General features: G+C 31.6%; 1 protein-coding gene across 5 annotated transcripts in view; it reads left to right on the top strand.

Moving 5' to 3' along the window:
* LOC118738023 (glutathione-specific gamma-glutamylcyclotransferase 1) overlaps positions 1-24,431 on the top strand; it is a gene marked incomplete at its 3' end in the record, with an annotated part of 99,446 nt that overhangs the window by 38,449 nt on the left and 36,566 nt on the right. For 3 of the 5 annotated variants that reach the window (XM_036468899.1, XM_036468895.1, XM_036468896.1), the window contains 1 exon segment: positions 2,875-3,495. 5 annotated transcript variants of the gene reach the window in all.

Raw genomic sequence — 24,431 nt, 5'->3', positions numbered from 1 at the left:
TTTATTTAAAGAAATGGCGTGTCGTCTATTTCCGCTGTAGCAAACGTAGTACATAGGGCGACATCTAGATGTCATCTACCTCGCCCTATTCACTACAGCTGTCGCCCTATTCACTATGCTTTTTTATAGGAACTTTTCAAAGCTTTGCTTTGGTGTCGGACACACAACATTGAAAGTTTCTGGATCCACAACATTGAAAGTTTCTGGACGCACAACATTGCAAGTTGATAAAAGCGTTGTAAAATAGAAGTGTTGATGAAGATTTGTCGAATTTTCCTAATTTTGTATAAAGTTTTTATAGAAAAATAACAAAAAAAATTTGTTCGAAAAACATTACGAATAATATTCAAAAAAAAAATTACACGTGGCCACTTGTTTTAGTAAGTTATATCTAGACTTCAGCAGGGAAAAAAGTCTGATGAGGAGATGTGGTGATCTCCGAAATAGCTGCTATAACTTCTACCGCTTAGACTTTGTGGCTTTTTAAATTTTCCCTAATAAACAATTTTTTTGTTTTAGTTTTAAATACGGTTTCAGCGAGTGCAGTATAAAGACACAGGCATCAATGCATGGAAAAAATATGTGTTGAGTCAAATTGGCTTTTTGTTAATGCGGTTTTTGCGTAGGTATAAACAAGGTATATGGCAACCACTTGCGACTGAAACCGAAAAGACACTTCCGATAAAAAAGTTTGAAAGAATCCGCATTTGTGGTAAAAACATTCACACCCCATTTCAAGAAATTTACTTTCGTTCAGTTCAACTGACTTCCGGTCGAAAACGGTGGTTTGCAATATGACCAGAATATGGAGCATCCCCATTTTGTAAGGGGTAGACGGGGGTCTAGGACACCCTGTATATTTTAAATGGACAATTATATATATTTTCAATTATTTATAACAGTATCTATAATAATAATAATATTTTGGGGCGTCCGCTTTTGCTAAATTTTAAGCCGAGTTTCTCCTCTTGATCTTATTAGGCGAAAGGAGGAACCTACAGTTTTGCGCCGCCTCCGATCGTTATCGATGGATCGATGGATTTTATGAGAGAATTTTTTATGACATAAATGTAAGTATTTGGAGATTCCTGCCGAGGAGTTATTGCCATTAGAAAAAACTGTTTGTAATTTAGATGTTGCATCGACCAGGGATCGAAGCCAGGACCTACGGAATGCGGTACGTACCGCATTGTGACAGAGTACTTAAACTTGGTATGGAGATACATACATACACATGTATATTAAATCAATTCCATACTCATTTAAAAGATCAAATTCAACTTAAATTAGGGGTTTCAACCAAAAGATGCCCAAAAGGATTTTAAAATATTTTAAAAAGGGTTGCCACCTGTTTGAAAAGTCAAATTTAAATTAATTATACGCAAGCTATTTGAAAAATTAAAAATGACAGATTATCAAGAAACCTTTCGATTGAACAATTAGGACACTATTGAGATGTTTTACAAGGGTTGCCGCCCGTTAAATAATTATATTCAATTCATTTAAATGAATTACTGCAATATGGGTATCAATCGGAATATGTATCACGACATGGGTGTCAGACGAAAGAAATTGATAAATAAATTACACGCAAAAATTATATACACTCAGTGAAGCGGGTGAGGGCGATATAGTAGTTTATAAATGGTAGAAGTTATAACTGCTATTTCGGAGATCACCACATCTGCTTATCAGACTACTTCATCGAGTTCAGTAGAATTCGAACCAGCGACTCCAGCTTACAAAGCTAGACTGTTGTTGCTTTCGGGTTGACATATGAAAAAGTGGAAAAAGCAACAGCAGTTTAAGCGGCGAACTTAACATAGTGGGTAGACCAGGTAGAGAGGCCTCAAGCCATTATTAGGCCAAAAAATTACAAAAACAAACATAGCATTTTTTTCAAAAATAAATATTGGAAATTTTCAAGGATATTCAAGGACCAATATGAGCATATTCCATTTGTGCTAATTCACCAAAAAATTTAATATATTTTCTTTAATTATATATTATATTTTTTAATACCCACAAGGTATGTAGAATACATTACTTGCATTTTTTAAATAATTTTATGAATTATTCGTATTTAAAAAAGATACTAACGTCAGAGATATAAACCAAAGACGCAGTTTTGCTTTATTTTGTCCATAGTTTCGCGAATACATACATATGTATATTGATATTTATGTAAAATTTACTGTTGCGCGGTGTTATACAGCGTAGAATAAATACGAAATTAACAATTAATTGACACTTGAAGCTACGAAAAAAGTTATGTAGAAGCCAGCATTGTATTTTCGAGGGGAGTATGATGGCCAACACAAAGAAGAATTAGTACGACTCTTCTACTCCTATTACAGTGCATTGGTAAGCCCTTTTGCAGTTACCGCTCTTATCGCTCAATTTATTCTCTTGCAATGGCAAATGCTCTTAACTTAAAGAGCACGCTCATCATTAAAAACTACCACACACATGCATAAACAATATTACGAATACGCCAATTTGCAAATGAAATTGTAAATAAATATGTGCACGCAGCTCTAGTAAGAGTAGTAATATACATGTTGTATTAAAAAAAATTGCACTTTTAATGGTTGAAAATAGTTTTAAGTTGTAAATTGATTAAAAGAAATATAAATTCAAGTTAAAATTTTTGAAAAATTGTTTAACAGACATAAAATAGCAGCAATGTGGGTCCAACCTGAAAGATGTATGTATTTATGTAGCCGCTGTGGTATGTATGTGTGAACCATAAGAAAATCGGCGTGTATATAAAATTTAGTAGGTACATACTTATATATGTACATACATATGTATGTATGTATGTATACTCTTGATATACCCATGAAATGTGACAGCGTCAAGTTTGCAGTCACTACTTGACCATCAAATCGAATGGACGTGTGAAAAAATCATACGATAATAGAAAGTCACTGCGAGAATTCATTCGCTGCGAATCGGGGTTTGTGCGCGCAAAAATATCTTACAAAACAATTGACAGAAAACATTTAATCACACCCACAATGTTAAGAATTAGCTGAGATAGATGGTGAAACGAAAAAACACCTTCCGCCATTACCTTTACCAACAATCCAACACCAGTGATAAACAATTTACCGGCACCCGAGATGAAACGGGAGTACTAATACACAACATTATATACATAAATAAATTTCGAAAAATAAGCAAAGTTACACGTGTTACAAAAAAATAGATAAGAGCATTTTGTTAATGACTAAAACAAGAGAGCTACGCGCACAAACCGAATAACGCAACAGAAGCAACGGAAAACACAGCTAAACAAATAATAAATCAAAAAATTAGTGATTCTTACATTTAAGCATGCAGTCGAAACTTACAAAAACAAATTTTTAAACAAAAATGTTTCATCATCTAGTCGAATCATGAATTTAATTAAGCAGCAACTATGAAAACGCAGTGCTTTTCATATTAAAACATACATACTACATAGTACATAGGATGTAGATTTATAATTTGGTAAGTAAATATGTAATTCTACTGATGGCAGAAAAAGTTATTCGAAAATTGCGATGATTGCTGTCTTTGCCAAAGTATTGTGAAAAATTGCAAGATGTTCTCAGATATTATTTAAGTTTACTTCAGTTCAAGTACAATAAATTTTCGGAACGCATGAAAATCTTGTGTCATCAGAAAAATGTGCTGGATGACCACTTTTTCCATCCGATGTTGTGCTGTTTGCATGCATGTGCGAGTGTGTATATTTACTTTGAGATTCTATTTTTCGCACATGCTCATAATAAAGTTTTCTAATACACTCACGCCATCACTGCAGGTTGTCAATTTTGACAGTTCGCCGCTGCTGTCATCACTGACAATAGCTGGCAACGACGCAAATTGTAAATCAACAAGTTTTGTTATGAATGAATACTGCACTAAATATGGATATTTTGTTATTGTAATTGCATATTAAGCCAAATGCATTGCGACTAGACTGCAACTGCATTTTAAAACAGCTGATTACACGCTTACTGCTGTTTCCCGCACACTTGTACAGATATGTGGGTATGTATGTCATACAAAATGTATTTATGCCAGCGCCACAAGGCAAGCAAATCGCTACTCCACGTTAACCCACTTTGAATTTGTTACTGATGCTGATGCAAGGTAGTAGGTAACTGATAGATAACGAGTTTGTTTTTGGTTTATTTCCCCATTCCTGAACAGGGTGCCTACCTGTTTAAAAAAAAATTTGTTTTTCTTTTTTTGTGCGCTTAATTTAGTATACATTGCCGGCAACTTAAACAGCGCCCGCTTTTGATCCTGATCTTTGAATTATTTAAAAGTCATTAATTTTTTATAAAAAATGCATATTCTATAACAGAACCATGTTAATCGCATTTTCAAACTGCATGTAAAATGTAATATCTAATTTAACCAATTTTCATCAAAATTACTAGCTTTAAAAAAATTATTATGATAAGTTGATTTTTGATGTTTTTTTCATTTGTTGACGGTGCTAGGCATTCTCTTCCATATAATAAATAACTTTCGAACATAATTTGCGTGGAAAAAGCTGCATGCTACCGCCAGCAAAAAAATATAAAAATCAAAAGTTTTTTGTAGCCACTTACACTTACTTTTTATTGGTTTTAACTGCATACCAAAAAAATTTCTGAATAAAATGTTTGAAATTTTGGTAAACATTTTTTGGATTTTTATAATTTTTGTACAAATTTTGAAATGTAGATTTATATGATGTTTGTTGTAGAACTAGCTAGACTTTTATAAAAAAAATGTTAAACATTAAATAAACCAAAGGCATATACCAACAGTAGGCAAACGCGCCTCTTTGAGCCAAATACGGCTCTATGCTTGGCAAAGGGCGGCTCTTTTTACTCTCTCTTTGCTTAGAACATTTTGGCTCTTTTTACAAGCTTTTTTACTTTTTAAAATGCATATTTCTTTGCTGGACATTCTTTTCCATTATGTTATTTTTTTATTTTATATATACGCAAATTGAGATCAGAACATTACCCGCAATTGTAGAATGAAAATTGGCTTTCTGACTTAATGTTCTTTACCGATATGATGAAACATTTGCAAAACTTTAATTTGTCTCTACAAGGAGATAATAAAAATGTTTTTGATTTGTCGCAAATTATTTAAAGTTTTGAAGCTAAACTACATATTTTTATACATGATCTAAAAAAGAATTTTTCATCATTTTCCATAGCTAGAAAAAAATATTGCACTTGCCAAAAAGGATAAATTGGACACCTATGTCGCAAAACTACATGATTTATAAGCAGATTTTTAAAAACGATCATAGACCATTTTTTATGTAACATAAATGGGAATGAATTTACCATTTCCGGAATACTCTTTTTTAAGAAAAGCGAAGAAGATTTGGAGTTTTTGGAATTAAAAGAAGATAAGGCACTGTACCAGAAAGAAAATTTTTTAAATAACAGACTCTGTGTATGCAATTGTATTCTGCTACAAAAAAAAAATTGTCTAATGCAGAAAATCCATGGATAAATAACAAAGTAATGAGAGGTCAAATGAAAATGCGCAAAGATTTTTTGTATGAAAAATGAGCACGAAAGAATGTTACTCATACGACATATACACCTGGGTAACTCTCTTTTCTGTTAATATTTCATACAAAAAATCCTTGCGCTTTTTCATCCTACCATTACTTTATTTCTTATTTATTCATCTATTCTCTTCATTGGTATCTTAATTTTTTTTTAAAGAACGGTCATTCATACAAAATAAAGAAATTTAAAAAAACCGTAATTTTTCCCCTGTTAGGGTTTTAATTTGTTTCAATTTTTTCATAAAAAAAGTATGGAGTGATTTATTATTTTCTCAGAAACTATCAGATCTATCGAAAAGTTGTTGTTGGATTACATTTTCCGTACGACGTATTACGATTGTTAGATTAGTTTCGTAAGATATACGTGATTAAGTGGAGCTATTTTTTGTTTTAAGAATAAAGGTAAATTGAAAATATCTCGAAAACTTATCCATAGGATAAAAAAATTACTCAACTTTCGGAATCAGCGGGCGATTGTACGTAGGAATTGCATCGTGGCATCTTTGCTTATGTTGTTTTTTTAGCTTTTAGAATTTACAAGTGACTCTTTTCGGCCTCGGCCTTGCCCACCCCTGGCATATAAATATGTAGCGAAAACTGATCGAAATAAGGCGAGACCCCAGGGATTACTTTTTTTTCATTTTGTTGCACTTTTTACATTATTTAGTCGCTGTTCTTATTTCCAAAAAGGTTTCATTTATGAAATTGTTCTATAAAAGGAATGACAATGTAAAACGACAGCCTTCCTTGAGACACCCGTTCCACATATGTATGTATGTATGTACATATTTATTTCTTGTCTTCTTCCACCGCTGACTATTGAAGTTAAGGAAAACTGCATTTCTATGGTTTTTAAATTTTCAAGGTCATTCATTGGCTCATTTGGATATTCGATAATGATGTTATTGTAGGAAAGTGCATGTGTATGCATGAAAACAGGTTGCCAGAGTTGACACTTCCAGCTGTTACTAAATTTAGTTTGTTGAACTTGAAAAGCAAAAGTGTAAGAAACTGGTAGCGAACTTACATATTGTATACATATGTACGTACATATTTACTTTTATCTTATTACCTTAAACGATCAATTATTGTATAATACTTATATATCGTCGTACAAGTACAAAACCGCGTATCGTCATTCTGCAAAACCCTGCATAACTGGCATTTGCTGCCAAAAATTGGATTTGCTCACACAAGCTCTTGGCACAATCCGTATCCATTCGTCCTGAAATATACTAGGCAGAAATGCGATTGCTTTATAAAAAAAAAGATTTTAAAATATTAGTGTTTTACTCTCTAAAAAACAATTTATGCAACCTCACATACGCGGTTTTGCATTTTGTTGATACGCGGTTTTGTACTTAAAACGACGATATGTACATTAGGATGGTCCTTATTTCGAAAAGACTCGGATTCTCAGTCTCACCCCCTAGAAATTGGTGACTAACCCAAAGACTTAACTATACAAAGTTTTAGGTCAATCCAAAAAAGATTTAAGAGGTGGATCAAAGCGCTCCCATGTATTTTATATGGCGAAAAAAAATTTTCGTAGAAATGGTATAGAATCATTTAAAATCAAAATTTTTCAAACGCCAAACTCTTTAACAAAATAACCAATTGTTTATTTAAAAGTTTATTATATTAACAATTTTTTATGGTTCCCTCAAAACCCTTAAAAAATGCAATGGAGGACCCATAAAAATCGTTAATATTAAACAAATTTTAAATAACCAATTGGGTAGTATTTTTTGAAGTCTCCTGAAGAGAATCCGAGTTTGCTCATTGAAAAATATTTCTTTTCAAGGATTCTATACAATTTCTACGAAAAATAGTTTTTCCCCCTTTTAAAATACATGGGAAACTTTGAGCGCTTTGAGCCACCTCTAACAGGCCTATTCTGCGTTGGTAACAAAAATTTTCTTACCGGTAAATAAAGTTCCTCGAAATGTTTAAACCTTTTTCGGATTCTGCGCACTGGAAAATTTTGTTACCATCTCATAAGCAGGTAACAAAATATTGCCTGGGAAGTATGCAACACCAGAATTCATACAAAACTACATAGCTGAATTGCTGAATATATTAAATTGTTACCAAGGTACTTAGAACTGCATTGAATTGGTTACAAGAAGTGGTGTTAATTTTGGTAACAAAATTTTCCGGTGTCAAAATGTTCGGTAACAAGCAGAATAGGCCCGTAAATATTTTTTGATTGTCCTAAAACTTTGCATAGTTTAGTCTTTAGGCTATTCACACATTATTTTTATTATTTTTCTTCAATAACTAAGGACCGTCCTAATGTACATATGTATGTATTTTTGTAAAGATGGGCGTATGTACATATGAAGTTCGTACGAGTGAGAAGTTTCCTTTGCCAATATTTGTTTATTACGCCGATTTAATTTTTACGCGGTGTTTTGTAGAAATGGAACCGCATAGGCTGATTTGCATGAAAATTGATTTTTTTTGCGCTAAATTTTAAGTTATATATATTTAAAGGAAAATAGTACTTAGCAGGCTTTATTTCGTATCAAAATAAAATAAAAATAAAGCAATTGGAGTAATGCGGAATTTCCACTAGGCATTAACAGATCAATTCTGCACGTTGCCGAAGAAGAACCGGCATTGCGCATGTTGCCCATTTTATCCATATAAAAAAAAATCGTCGAACATACCTTGTATGGAAGAAAATGACTGACATCGTCATAAAAGAAGTTGCCAAAAACCAAAGATTAGTCGGAGCTTCTTTAAACTTGCCCTTTATTTTACTAAAATTGAATGGGCTAAAAATCTGCATACTCAAACTATTGCTAAAAATATAATTAAAGAGCTCGAAATTTTTATAGTCGAAGTTTTCACGAAACAGTCGTGTATCTACGTGTTTCTTCTAGAATTCTGCGTGACGCAGAAAAAACTCTTTCATTCCGAGATCCTGGACACTTTTCCATGTCCTGAGATCCCGGGATAACAGCTCCGTGATCCCAAGATTTTAACTGATTCATTCAAAGTGAACTTGAGCCATTTCAACTTGGAAGTGAATATCAGGAGTTCCCTGAATAACTGTACTTGCTCGAACATTTTGTGCAAGAATTGTGTAAAAACGAAAAATCTGGTAGCAATTGAAAACACAACAAGCTTTTACAGTGTGGCAGAGTTGTTCCTCATTTTACTTATTTGGCGTTTTTTTTTAGGAAAGGATTTCTGCAAATAGGTTTGAGAAAATGCTTTTGACAAGTACTAGCCGTGTTTTATTTGTCCAGAAATTTAAGCTATTAGCTAATTTTGTATGGAGGACTTACCCAACATAATTATATTGGCTTATGAAAAGCTATCTTGGCTTGTATATTAACAAGAGGCATTGACATTCAGCATCAGAAATTTTCTCCTTCAGCCAATCAGAAAGAGGCAAACACTTACTTTGACACTATTTGCAGTCAAACAACTGTCAAAATTAGGCTAACATAGGAAATAAGCTAATTTCGTTTTATTTGACCAAGATTTAGCTATTTGCTTGTGATGGTTGAATAAAACAGGCCTAATATAGATATTTAAGGATACTATAAAAATATTTAAACATTAAAATACGGGCACTTTTACTAAGCGGCATTATGCTCCCCTTCGACCAAATGTGGTGACAATCAATCTTTGTGGTTTGAAAAAGGCGAACCGACTGTAAAATGCAAAAAGAATTTTTACATCCCGAAATCCCGGGATTGTTAAAATACTTCGGGATTGAATGCCGTAGTATGTACGTGTGTGTGTTGGAGCTTTTAGGGCTTTGTAGGATTTAGAAACTACAACTCCCCGGCTTTCACGTTTAACGCTTTTCCGGAATATAATAATGTTTTTTTCCGACAAATAAAGTTTTCTTATTTCATAATGTTTTAAATATTCTTATGCTTTGTTGTCTGCCTTTAAGTAAGTATTTATTCTTCTTAAATGGCGCTATAACCTGCTCCGCTATAACCTATAACTGAAAATTTGAAAACTTTCACAGGCTCTTCGACCTTTGCTTTTAGGATTAGTTTCCTAGTTTCCATAGAGACACACTAACTTACCTTACACTTCAGCACCGAAATTCAAAACGCTTGAAAAGTTTGATAATTGAAGTTCTACCTTAAAGCCTTACGATATTTTAAAATAGAGTGGAAATGACATTTGCAGAAAAATAAGACTCACATTTTTCGATTTTTAATTTCCCTTGTTCCATCTCTATAAAAAGCACATATGTGCATACATATATTTATATGTATGAATCGGTGTATGGTGTATTTAAACAGTTGTTCTAATAAATATTGTCGAAAAAGTATGAAATAAAAAAGAATGCAAAATTGTATTGCTGTATTTCATAACAGCTAATAACCTTTACATTTGTTTACGCGAAATCTTGTTCTACTTTGTGTCGAGAATAACAATTTACATACATACTACATACATATATATGGTACATACATCTGTGGTCATAAGCAATAATCGCCTAAGTTGACTTAAGAAAGAATTAAGTTATATGTGCTATCGAATTCCGCAACTACTATTCCACGTGTATGTGAAATCCCCATCTCACCACCTAGGCTATTTAAGAAGTTATAGACGAACATATTTTAGTTTCGCCATAAGATTAACATTACTATCGAGATGTTTAAAACGTTTTTTCTCGAATTCAGGTTTCTCGACTTAGGCGGTTATTGCTTATGGCCACAGACATAAGTATATTGCACAAAAATGAAATCAAGTCAGTCATACATGAAATTGGATATTCAAAGCGAGTTTCTAATTATTCTTGAATTCTCCCCTTTACTATTTATGATAATTTTGTTGATCAATAAGAGGATTTCCAGAATCGAGTTTGCATACTAACTTGAATGTATGTATGTATGTATTTTTGCAAATAAAAAGAATAAACATACGCCCAGTTAAATCTTATGTTCAGATTTCGAGCTTAATTAAAAAATCGAATCAACTCAATCAGCATTAAAAACTTATTGCTAATGGTCAAATTAGTTATACATTTATTTTTTAATAAAAGTAGTCCTAAAAACATTTACTTTATCAGTTCAAATCTTTCTTGCTTTTTAACCGACTTCAAAAAAGAGGAGGTGATTGATTCGTGTGAATATTTAAATTTTTTTTTCGTATGCTTTGTACCACGCTAACCGATTTCTATAATTATTATTTTTTTTACGTTTTTTTTGAGGTACCACAAAAGTGGTATCATACTACTTTTGTTTAGATCTGATCATTGGATCATGAAGATTTTATTAAGAGGATTAAGTTTTTACGTCAGAATTCAAGTCGTTTTTTTGCTTAAAATATATTTGTAAAATTTCAAAATTTTTATTTAAGATTCTGTATACAATTGCTAGTTGAATTCAGACCTGTTAAATAATGATTAATAATTAAAGAACGTTTTTATGGGTAACCGTTTAATGATTAAATACCATTATTTGCACCTTTTTAATATTTAATATTAAGTTACATGGTTATTTTGTTATGTTTGATTGTTATCAATTATTTTTGAAATATTTTAATTACATCATTATTTTCAATTATTTATTATTACTTTCAAATATTTTTGTTTTCAATTCGATGATATATTTAAACTTTGAATAATATATAAATTTGATTATTTCTAAATATTTGGTTATTTTTTAATGGCAATTAATCATAACTATTTTTTATTATTTTTAATTATAATTGATTATTAATGGCTGGCTTATGTAATATTATATAAAATAATCATTAAAATTAAAAAATGCAAAAAAATTAATTATCGTAATTAATCGTAAAGGAAATTGAACACGTCTGGTTGCATTATTTAAGGCACGTGCGACTATATAAATAAGCTATTGTATATTTTACAAACAAACATCTTGATAGACAGACGGTTTATACTTTACACACAGTTATGCATTTACGTACAATATCTAAGTCATTTGTTAGTGTCTGTCGTCAATAAACTTAATACAATTCTTCGCAACGCACCTTTGAGTAAATATTTTTAAAGCTCTGCAAATCGCGCATGAAATTTTTCATAACATCTAAGGTTACAAAAGATAATATTGACGAACTATTAACTAATGAAAAACATTCCTTGTATTCGAAGTAAAGAACAACAAACTATGCGAACAATAGAAATAACAATAATTATGTTAAAAGGTTTACGCATTCACCGTTTACACGAGTTTACGGTGCATTTAATTTATTTTAACAATAGAAAATAATCACCTTCACCTATCATACTATAGGATGTTAGAGGGGTCACCCGTCGAGGGGGTCACTTAGACCTTTGTTATGTTATCCATTGTGTTGCCAGTTAATCGATTTTCTTGAAACGGTAGCTGCATTAACTTGTTAGGGAAAATTTCTTGGTGTTCAACATAATGTCCACCCCAAAAAGCTCTACAGAAGCGTTGGTGATATACAAGCCGAGACGCTTGAACATCAGTCGTACGAAATCAGAGAAACTGATAATGAATTGCTGAGATGATACCACCTCGTCATCCTCTGCACATCTACGACAATGGGAATCCGAAACAGACAATGGACCTATGCAAGAGAGTTGGGCAAAAATTATTCGACTGACGATTCGTTATTCGTAAATAATAAATATTTAGTAATTTAGTTTACCCAAAAAATAAAATAATTTATCCGTCATTCGAATAATTAATGAAAATATAAAAATTTTTCCCCTGTTCGAAAATTACTCAATGATGATTTCTAATACAGTACGCTGTAGATAATATTATAATTATCTATGCTAATCAATGCTTTTAAATCTGATAAGCATTATTTACTCTAAGCGACAAAAGTGCGCTATTTTTAAAGTGTATCTAAATTTGTCACTAATTCTGATTAAAATCAAAACAAATAAATTTATTAGTGCCACACCCACATTTTATTGTTTACGTCATATGTATGTATGGTCTAAGTATGGTCTAACGAAAAAGTTGCTAAATACTTAACAAGTATGTTATCTTTACAGTATAATTACCAATTTTACTTTCGGTTATTTTATTTTTAATTGCTTCGCTTTTCTGTTTTATTTTGTTGCCAACTTGTAGCTCACTGATAAGCAGACTTACTTAATCTCAATTTACTTTCCTTCACAAAGAACGTACTTGTTAGAATACAATATTTGTATTCGGCCTTGAAGATGTACTTATCTCAAGTTCGACAAATATAAACTTTATATAACATATGTACATATGTATGTATGCCCATTAGGGTGGTCTAGGATTGTCCTATACAAAAAAGTATACCTCAAAAAAATCTATAGGTCACTCAAAGCGATCAAAGTTTTCCATGTATTTTACATGGGAGAAAACACATTTTTCGTAGAAATTGAAAAGATTTCTTAAAAACCAATATTTTCCGATCAGAAAACTCTGCTTCTCTTTAGAACAACAATAATACCCAATGGTTGATTAAACCATTTTTTTTTAATATTAACTATTTTTTATAGGTACCCCTAACGTCTGTTTAAGACAAACAGAGCTTTCCGATCGAAAAATATCGATTTTGTAAGAATGTAGAATAATTCCAGCGGGTGAGAGCTTAAAAATCCGGAACTTACTTTTTTCACATTCATTTTGGACCACCCTAATGTACATAGTACGTGCACCGACAATAATGTTTGCCTTTTAGGGCCGGTTGTTCAATGTCTGGTTATCACTACTTGCCGGTTAAACATCATTATCGACGACTTCGACAGCATGCATATAACAAGTGATCGATAAAGCAGTCGTTGTATCTAACCGGAGCTTCTACCTCCGATTTGTGCTAATCAGACATTGAACAACCGGCCCTTAATGTGAAAAAAATTAAAGTAAACAAATAGTGTCTGAGACAATAAGGTTCCCTCTTTGTTATCGCAAAAATTTTCGCAAATGTTTCTGCTAACATATTTACTGCATATGTATATCGTCGTTTAAAGTACAAAACCGCGTATCTTCGCTCTGCAAAACCGCCTAGCTGACATTTGCTGCCAAAAATTGGACTTGCTCGCACAAGCTCTTGACTCAATCCTTATCCATTCGTCCTGAAATATACTAGCCAGAAATGCGATTGCTTTATAAAAAAATATAAAAATTTTGAAAGATGAGTGTTTTTACTCCCTATAAAATAATTTATGCAACCTCAATACTTTGTTTTGTACTTTAAACGACGATATGTATTTATATCGTTGCGGACGTTACGTTCGGACGTTTCTTTTAATTTTTGTGGCAAAAACAAAAATGTTATAAGTAAAAAATTTGTGTGGTATAAGGAAAGGTTTAGAGCAATTCTTATGACAACAAAATAATGGAAATTTTAATTTGTATTAATACCGGTGTATTTGCCTTCGAAATCTATGTTCGGACGTTACTGAAGAAGGAAGCGATATTTATATGACCATCAAAGTCAACCGATTTCCACAATTTGTTAAGCATGGATAGCACAATCTACAAAAATACTTTAAAGAGAAAATAACAAAGTTTACAAAATGTGATATAAAAGCAAACTAAAGATTGTATTAACTTAAAAACAATTGTATATATAATTCCGGACGTTACTCTTTTTTCCGTTGGAAAAATGAATTTTTTTAAAGCGATATTTTCCTATTTTATTAAGAGATATAATGCTAAAAACCAATGCTATTTAGAGCTTTGTTTCAAGAAGTAAGAGGGGCAAATCAGATTTCTTAAATAAATGTGATAGGAAATATGAAATAAGAATATGTTGTACTATGCCATTTTTGACACAAAAATTAGAGAATTTTAATTGCATGATTTTTTTTCGATTTTGGTTGACTATTTCTCGGATTCGTCCATATGTATGTACATTGGGGTGCCCACCGAAAATGTTTTTTTTTGGAAATTTTAAGACCTACATATAAATATATAAATTTAAATATAAATTTGTTTGAGATATCGCAATTTTTGCTCGAGTCATCGTGTACACGGACGGACGGACAGACGGATAGACAGACAGACGGACGGACAGACAGACATAGCTTAATCGACTTCTCTATTCATTCTGAGCATTTATGCATACATTTGTCTATATCTATCTTGATTCGTTTTGGCTGTTACAAACAACCGTTATGTGAACAAAATTAATATACCCTTGTGCACAAGTGCGCTCGGGTATAAAAATCTATAAAAATAGGCAATAATATTTCTCATAGAAACGAATAAAATTAGTCGGTAGAGTATGTACATATGCAAATGTTTTACAATTGGGCGCGTTTGTTTACCATTTGGATTTGAAGTAAACATACATACATACATATACATATATGTATGTACGTATATGCATGTTATATTTGCAATACCTTAGAATCGAAAGAAAACAAATGCATAGTCGTTGTGACGTCTACGAAATAAAAATAAGGTGATTTGCGTAAATTTTTTTTTCTAAGACTTTTTGCATTTCAGCGACGATGTTAGTTATGGCTTTTTGCATTTTAGGTGACAATATGTACATACAAATGTATGTGGCCGTCGACGAAGCGTTCAGAAAAATTAAACACTAAACGCGTGGCGTTACAAAATTGTTTTGAATGTATTCAATTTAATTTTATTAAGTGCATACATATCTAGATAATCTTTTTAAAGTTTTGAAGAATTGCAGTAATGTTATGTGTCATACTTGATATTGCATTTAGTTTCTACAAGGAATTGCGAATCCATATAGTAGGTACCTAAGATTGTTTGTTTATGTACTTACATACATATATATACATATTCAATCCATATCAAGTAAAACGTAGACGACCGATAACCGTCCTTCAAGTGGGTTCATTCGCTTCTAAATTTTGAAATAAATATGTATATCGACGCATATACGAGTATGCATTTTGTACCTAGTATGTACGTACATACGTGAGAAAAGCACATTTATCTGCGTAAACATTTAGGTGCTAAAAAAAAAAAAGAAAGTACGACCGAGTGGCCCGAATAGCAAATAAAGAGACTCCCGATATCTGTGATTTATAATTCTATGTGTACACATGTGTATACATATTATGTATAGTACTTATAGTAAAATGCCTTATAATTTATTATGCATATGCATGTATATATGTATGTGAATTAAAGTGGTGCTAGATTTTTCACAGCCACTCCCAGAACTTAAAAATATCGCAAATACGGCTCGCACCACCGGCGCTTTGTTGTTTTCCTTATATATATTTCGTATGGGGGAAATATTTGTTTTTTGTAGAGTTGCTATAAATTCGTAAAAAATAAGCATTTTTTGATCGAATAAAAATATTTCTCTTCAGAAATCTTCACACAAAGACGCCAGCTAGAAAATTCTAAAAGTTTAATTTCTTGTGTGCTTTTTCGCCACCCTAATGTGCCTTCCACTTGTTTACTATTTAAGTTAAGAACAAGAGTGTCAAACAAGAGTGAAAACCACAGATATAATACGCTTTTGCGGTCCATCTTGACATTTCACAATTGTCGCGTGTTTATGGCATATGATATTTCCCGTACGAGCACGGAACACACACCTTATGCACGAGTACTTTCGCTAATTTAGGGATGTCGTTAGTGGTTAGAAATTTAATAGCATCGTTAATTAGTTAATTATTTTCTTCACTACTCATAATTATTGAACGAATTATATTTAAGATGATAGATGAGGTCAACCGCTAAGTTTGTTATATGTTCATAAAATAAATATACTTTTGTATGTAAAATTTTTTGTTGCACACTTGATATTCAAATCCCCGAGCTGAAAATAAGGACGCCCCTATATGAATATGTACAAACATACAACTTATGTATTTTGTACATTAGGGTGGTCCAAAAATGCATGTGAAAAGGTAAAGTCGGAATTTTTATACTCTCACCCCCCTAGGATTGTTCTATAACGTAAAAATATACTACTATATTTTTATTTTGAAAAGCGCCTAAAGTTTTCCATGTATTTTATATGGGGAAAACACCTTTTTGTAGAAATGGTATAGAATTCTTAAAAATCAATAATTTTCTATTGGAAAACTGTGTTTATCTGCAGAAGATTTCCAATAATAATACCCAGTTATTTATTTAACCATTTTTTCATCGCAACTTTAATTTATAGGTCAGCTAAAAACCGCGAAAAATGTAATGGTGGACCAATAAAAAATCGTTAGTATTAAAAAAGCATTACAATTCCGACTTAACTGTTTTTGGGCAACCCTAATGTACATACTATACATTTGAGCATCTGATGTCAATTTCCTGCACACGGTACTACTATAAACCCGTGGTGGCAAACTATCGATTGTCGCGACTATCAATAGTGGCGATATTTTTTAAACTATCGATAGTCTATCGATAGTCGCCTATTTAAAAAAAAAAAATAAAAATCTAATTGGGGCGTATTCATAGTCAAAACTAAGTTGGTACTTAAAGTTGTCTGTAACTTTATTGACAGATAACCCATCCAAAATTATGTCAAAAAGCTACAACTAACTTTAAGTACTAACTTAATTTTGGCTATGAATACGCCCCATTGCGTTAAATATAGTTTTTTAAAGACCATAAGGACCTACCTTAATAATTAAAGTATGATTTAAAAATCTAAACATGTTTACGTATTCTGCTTTCTAAAGCCAGTTGTTTTTATTAAAGGAACATAGCATGTCTACATTTTTAGGTTTTAGTTGCGATCTTTTTCGTTTACTATTAAAGCTGTTTCACTGTACATTCGTTTCGATTCTACTGATGACGTTGGTCCAACATAGTTGCCATATCGTATTTTATATAAAAGTATTATTACATTATTTGAATAACTATCGATAGCGAAAAAAACCAAAACCATCGATAGTGCCATCGATAGTTTGCCACCACTATTATAAACCGCGAATACTGGAAGTAAGCAAACAGTTCGCCAAGTGTGAACTTTTTCAATTAGTAAGTGCCATAAACAATTAAATAAATTGTTTTTTTTTTTTACCGATCAGTAGTAGACATAAGCAAATGTGTGCGAATACAATGCGAATAAGAAAGTGAGGACTTGAATAGAAAAAGAAATAGTTTCGCAATGATAAAAGGCATCACACATTTAGGAAACAAAATTGCGTTTGTTTTTTGCTGTCAGTATTTCATTTTAGGGACTGTAAATAAAAGGGTAGGTATTTTCAGATTTTGAAACCAAAAATATTTGATGAAAAAATGTTGCTTCCACATTGTAAAACAAGAGTTCCTTACACCGGAATTCGACTAAGCATTAAATAACAAAAAAATCTGATCACATAATTTGGCTATTGAAATACCGTTGCAAATAAAAGTCTAAAGTCGGTTTCTAAAGCGTCTCATTTCTGCGTTAACCTCGTGTCTGCAGCAGAATCAGCCTAAAGTTTGTAAAAAAAACTTGTATGAATTCTATACATAATATTTTTGATCCAACTAACACTAGAAGAAGAAAAAAACTAGTTAAAGTTTTTCATTTATTTTAAAATAGTATGATGTTTAAACTTTTGTTGCAAATTAATCTACTACTTTTTGCAAAAATTGTAGATAAGTACGTAGTTAGAGCGGAAACGGGACGATATGACATTTATCGAAATTTTTTCGTCCTTATTTCATTTCAAGGTCTAGTGGAAATTCCTTTTAATAAATTTATATTTAGTTTTTTAATTTCATCTTTTTTAAATGTTTCATTTTATTTTGTGCTGTTTTATTTTACATTCATCTAAAAAATTTTCTTTTTGAATTTCAGCTCAAACGAATGAAAGTGCATAGTGTCCTAAATATAGAATTCATTCCCTTTACGGTCCTTATTAGTTTCCTATAGAAACAGTGAAAAAAAGTTTAACAAAAATAACAAGTAAAAATTGAGTTTGAATTGACCAAACGAAACACCCTTTACCACGGCTTGTTTTTTTCATAAGGTCCATGAGGCCAGAGCGTGGACATATGTAGTATGTACATGTATGTATACAAATGTGCTATTTAGTATATGTATGTACAAAAATATAGGGTAAATAAGAAAATAATAATATTAGCACAGAACAAAATAAAACTAAAACAATGTTTAACTTCTTGTCTGGCTATTGCGTTAAATATATTTACTTAGAGCAAATCACGTATTGTGATAATCAAGAAAATTACGAAAAAAACAGGAAAAAGTAAACAGCTTTGAGAGCAGTGTGAAAGAAGTGGAACGATTGTTGCGAGACGGTCGGTGATTGCATTTTGCAAGTATGTAGGGTCCAAATTTATAATGTGACTGATAACCAAATATATTACACTAAAGTGGCCGAGTAATTTGTAGATTGCGGTTATGAAAAGAGAAAAAATAAATAAATAAAAAATTTTGTACTCAAGCAATCAACGTACGCACCAACGAAGGCGTGAATTAACGTAACCGCTTAGCAATTGACGCTACGCTTGCATTAACTAATAAACTAGCCGTAATAAGCTCTAAAGTGTTGAAATTTGCAATGTCAGACAGATTGCACCGTAATGTATGTACTTATATAAATAGCTTATAAATAAATTTAAAAAAAGTTAATATTCCATCTGTGTAAATTTATAAAGTGCACATACATTCCATTAATTCCGTAATTGAGACAGCCTACTCCTAGCACATTTCGTATGCTGCCCAACTCTTGAGTCCCAACCAATTTCCTAAGTGAATTTTATTGCTAACTACTCGTATGTATTGTGTTTTTTTAATTGTATAGCTAAAGCACGTATTTCACTTTAGAAAAGGTGTGTCATATAATAAGTTTGCATGTACAAATAGATAGCTATAAAAGAATTATCTTTAGAAAATTTATGTCTGCTCTTACATAAAAAGTTCAATACCAACAAGGAAAATAATGGCCTTTGTTGTCTTTTCTGCGAAAGCAAAATTAAAAAATAAGATAATATACAATAAAAATATATATGTTCATAAATATATTTGTTTCCCAGCACGACATATCCCAACCAATTACCTCAGATAAAGTATTTTAGTTTTGCTTATGTAGCAACTAACTTCAAATTGATGTACAATCGCCTAGCAGCCTCCTTGAGATAAACCAAATGCTTACACTTTTGATACATATCTTTGCAAATAGTTCATATTAGTTGAAAAATCATCTAACTTTGTAAATTGGTTTAAAAGACATCTGCAACAGAAAAATACTGACTTTGAAGTGCCTTAAGCCAAATGCATTTTAAAGTAGTTGAAAACACATGCAGAGTCGGATAATTGGCTAATGGTTGGTAAAAAACTAGGTGAACCTCAATATTTAAACTGGTTTCTTTCCGTACTGGGCTACTACTCATTCAGTTTATGCGTAATTAAAACACTTTTGTTTTTGTGTGAAAAATTGTTTGCTTTATGTGACCCATTTGTGCACAAAAACAGTCGGAATTGTAATGCTCTCACCCCCAGGATTGTTCTATATCGAAAAAAGGTATACCCCTATTTTTTAATTTTGAAATCAAAATGTATTTAGAGGTCGCTCAAAGCGATCAAATTTTCCATGTATTTTTATATGGAAAAAAAACAACTTTCCGTAGAAATGGTATATAATTCTTGAAAATCAATATTTTTTGATCTGAAAACTCTAGTTCTCTTCAGGAGACTTTCAATAATAATGCCTAATTATTTATTTAACCATGTCTCAATACTAACAATTTTATGGGGGGCCATTGTATTTTTTGCGGGTTTTTGGCGGACCTTTAAATTACAGTTGCGATGAAAAATTAAAATAAAAACTTAAAAATGGTTAAATAAACAATTGGGTATTATTATCCTGCAGATAAACAGAGTTTTCCGATATACGAATATTGATTTTTAAGGATTCTATACCATTTGTACGAAAAGTTGTTTTTTCCCCATATAAAATACATTTAAAACTTTGGGCGCTTTGAGCGACCTCTAAATATTTTTTGATTTAAAAAAAATAGGGGTATATTTTTTTCGGTATAGAACAATCCTAGGGGTAAGAGCCAAAAAATTCCGATTTTAATTTTTCACATGCATTTTTGGACCACCCTGGGCACACACCCTGCAAGAAAATGCACAGGTTATAGGCCGTCTCCACAGGATAAAGTTTATATCTTGAAATATATTTATATCAGAATATAAATTACCATTGCAGGCCGCTCATTGCTCTTTAGGAGCAATATATGAGCCGTTTATTTTGAAAGTGACATATATAAGTCACTTCGCACATCTGGTACTCAAATTACCGTTTACTTGTAATATCTGGACGCGTCGGTTAAATGTTCAACCTCAGCAACCAAAGGTAGAAGGTTTAATCATTATTTTACGACAATAGAAAGATTCACACATGCATTCGGTTACAAGAAAACAGTTATTTAGGTACAAGAGGTATGAAGTGGCTTATGCTACTTTCTAAATAAACGGAGTTTAGTCAGAACATTTTATCTTATTGAAATAATTCTAAACACATCCTGTAGTGAAAAATTATAAAAAAATAAATCTCTAAAAAAAGTGTGTCTAGTATTCTATGGAATTCGGCTCAGTAATGATTAGAGGTCGGATTTGTATGCAAAAAATATGCCTAAAAATATGTGCCTTCATAATTATAAACAAAATACAGTCAGAGTCAAAAATATAAATACCCCGACGTTTTGATTAGTTTATATATTTATGTTTCCCATAGCAATACGTTCTTACTTTTTTTTTAAATATAGTTCATTCAACAACAAAAACCACAAGCATCATTTTTTTTAATTTCATACAGAACTCGGAAAAAGCAAGAAATGACAAAAAGTTTTAATCTAAATTTAATATTTTTCGACTAGATTTTTTAAAAACATTTCGAGTATGCAATTTTTTGCGCAACACCCGGGACAAAAAAAATCTCAAAAAAACATTGGTAAATTTTAGTGACTAAACTTTATTAAAGGATCAGGCTTCCTCAAGTGGGCATCGAATTTACCAACATTAATGTTTTTCAATGATATTTAGGCAGCGCCGTGTTTTGTAATCGAACTGTACACTATGTAACTTTTGTTGCAAAATTCCAAATAGTTTTTTTTTAATCAACAATTGAACATTTTTGCAGTGTTTTGGAAATTTTTATTTTTCTTTGAAAGTGTCCGAATGAAAATATTTTTTGGGTGCAGATTTAAGAAACATTAAACTATACAATGAAATTATTTGCGTTACAAAAATATTTTATTTTTTGCTTTTCAATTATTTTGTTGAGAAAGCTGCAATTTTCAAATAAATATCAAATCATTTTCCAACGTTTAAAATTTGAGGAAGGGCTTTGGTTTCAAAACATTCTCAAATGTATATCAAATCTAATTGTTTTCTGGGTAAATACAAGATATCTACATATCTGCTTATGCGTTTGCAAAATATATAACTTTTTACTTTATCAATTGAGGCCAACTGTCTTCATCAGCACACGCACGTGCCCTAACACATATTTCAGTGGTTCATCTATATATTATGGGGATAAGAAAAATAATAAACTGACACATACATACATATCGCCGTTTAAAGTACAAAACCGCGTATCAAGAAAATGCAAAACCGCGTATGTGAGGTTGCACAAATTATTTTCTAGAGATTGAAAACACTCATATTTCAAAATGGTTCTCTTTTTTATAAAGCAATCGCATTTCTGGCTAGTTTATTTCAGGACGAATGGATAAGGATTGAGCCAAGAGCTTGAGTGAGCAAGTCCAATTTTTGGCAGCAAATGTCAGCTACGCGTTTTGCAGAATGACGATACGCGGTTTTGTACTTTAAACGACGATATGTATGTATGTACTTTCTTACATACTCATACAGTTACCAATAAAGAAATGGCACACTTATGATACGACTCGTATCATTAAATCCATGCGAACTAGAGAACATTGTTGCCACGCTTAAATTCCATTGTTGATTAATACAAAAGCATATTTCTACTTAAATTGCCTAACTTGGACAATTTTAATCCACCTTCATTAAATGAAGTATCAATTTGTTCGAAAATAAATATATTTTTGAGAAAATGCTACACATTTGGCCACTTTCATAGAAAAAAAGGAGAAAAGTTGTGATTTTTTTAAATTTTGCCCAATGAAAACTCCCAACAACCTAAGTGTAAGAATATATTGTTATACATAATTTAACGGGCTATCATACATAAGTAGTAGGAAAATAACGTTTTTTTTTATTAAGAAATGGAGGCATAAGAAACCTATTTTCGTGTTGTACTCGACCATACCTGTCTTAACCCTCATTAGTCCTTCAAAAAAAATTTAAATTTTGAATCCGATTTTCTCACTTGCCTTAAGTCCCAAAAATTCATTTTTTTCGGTAAAAAATTAAAATTTTGTTTACCATGGAATTTTACACTGTAATTAAAATATTTTTTGGCTATTATTACCAATTGGACCCAAGGTTCATAAAGGACCCTATTCTCACTGAACAGAGAAAATTTCAATTTTCATTGGGTTTTAGGAGGAAGCAATGCCGCCCAGATCAACAAACCTGTAATATGTTTTAAATGTGAAGAAAGACGAAAGACAAATACCAAACAATAATCAGCTGCTTCAGCTCCAAAGATTTTGTCCAATCAAAAAAACCGTTAAGTTTCACAGGGTCAAAAATTACCCTAAAGACAAATTAGGTTTGTAATTTAAGGGACTAATGATGGTTAAAAACAGCGTTTGGCAAAATCTTCACAATGGCAATTGATTCACCGCTTGATCGTAAATTTTTGTTATTTATTTTCTCACTACTGTGCCGCACCCGTACTTATCTAAATATCCTCTTGTTTGTATGTACATACATTTATATTTAGAATTTGCATGCGAAAACAAAGTAGTAAAAAATTTGGAATACTTGTATATGTATGTGTATGACATTTATTGTTTTCGCTCGTTTTCGCACATTGCCACACAGTATGTATTAATGTCTTTTTGGAATAAAAAAATATCTACATAAATACATACATATGTATAAAAAATGTATGCCTGGAAATTTTCGGTTTCCTTTGAACAAGTTTTTTCAATTTTAATGCTTTCATGGTTAAAAAATTATGGTATAACTAGACAAACAGGAATGTATGTGCATTAGGGTGTACCAGAAATTTTATTTTGCGGAATTCGATGCGGGGTTCATTTGCCGTCAGGGTCGTATAAAGCATCAATCTTCCTATTCAATATGTTTTTTCAACAAATTTACTAATCGTAGTTGGGTAAATTTGGCGAAAAAAAATATTGATTAGGAAGATCCACGCTTTATATGACCCTGACGGCAAATTGACCCCGCATATGATATGTAGAACGTAGAATTTTCCGTTCTTTCTGAATTTGAGATAAAAATAACCCACTTTTTAAAAACACCCTGTTGACCTCGAGATGACCTTGAAATTGAATTAACCCTCTCCTTATTGCGCTACTATTTTTTATGAATTTTGCATGTTTTTAAAAAAGTCTTAAGTTAAAAGAAAAATGTGGGGTGTGAAGTGAGGGGGTTTAAAGCTCAGAAAGTATACCCCATATATAAATAATTTTAAGAGAATATTTTTAGTGATTTTAAACGGATAATTTTCAGTATTTTATCGTTTTTTGCATATTTCCATATTTCCATATTAAATACATAATATGTACACATATATGCCCTGGGCCTCAATCCGAAGCCCTTTTAAATAATGCCGGCATCTTGAAACTTCCTCAGCATTACTAGAAGCGAAACGGTAATAGCTCGTTGCAGGCGCCTTTGGTTTTGTTTTACTCTAACAGAGAGCATCACTAAGGTGCAATGAACTATTCTTTCTTATATTACTCAAAGAATTTATTTTGTAGATAGGCTCCTCTAGTTCCCATGGCCTCAAATGTACATATTTTATTTAGACCAAATAAAATTTCGTGTATATGTATATCGAATTTATGTTCCGAGAAATCCTAGCTAATGT

Source organism: Rhagoletis pomonella, unplaced genomic scaffold (assembly GCF_013731165.1).
Source record: "Rhagoletis pomonella isolate Grant_MI unplaced genomic scaffold, Rhpom_1.0 Rhpom_scaffold_00004, whole genome shotgun sequence".
Classification (NCBI taxonomy): domain Eukaryota; kingdom Metazoa; phylum Arthropoda; class Insecta; order Diptera; family Tephritidae; genus Rhagoletis; species Rhagoletis pomonella.
This window is presented reverse-complemented; position numbering and strand designations above follow the sequence as displayed.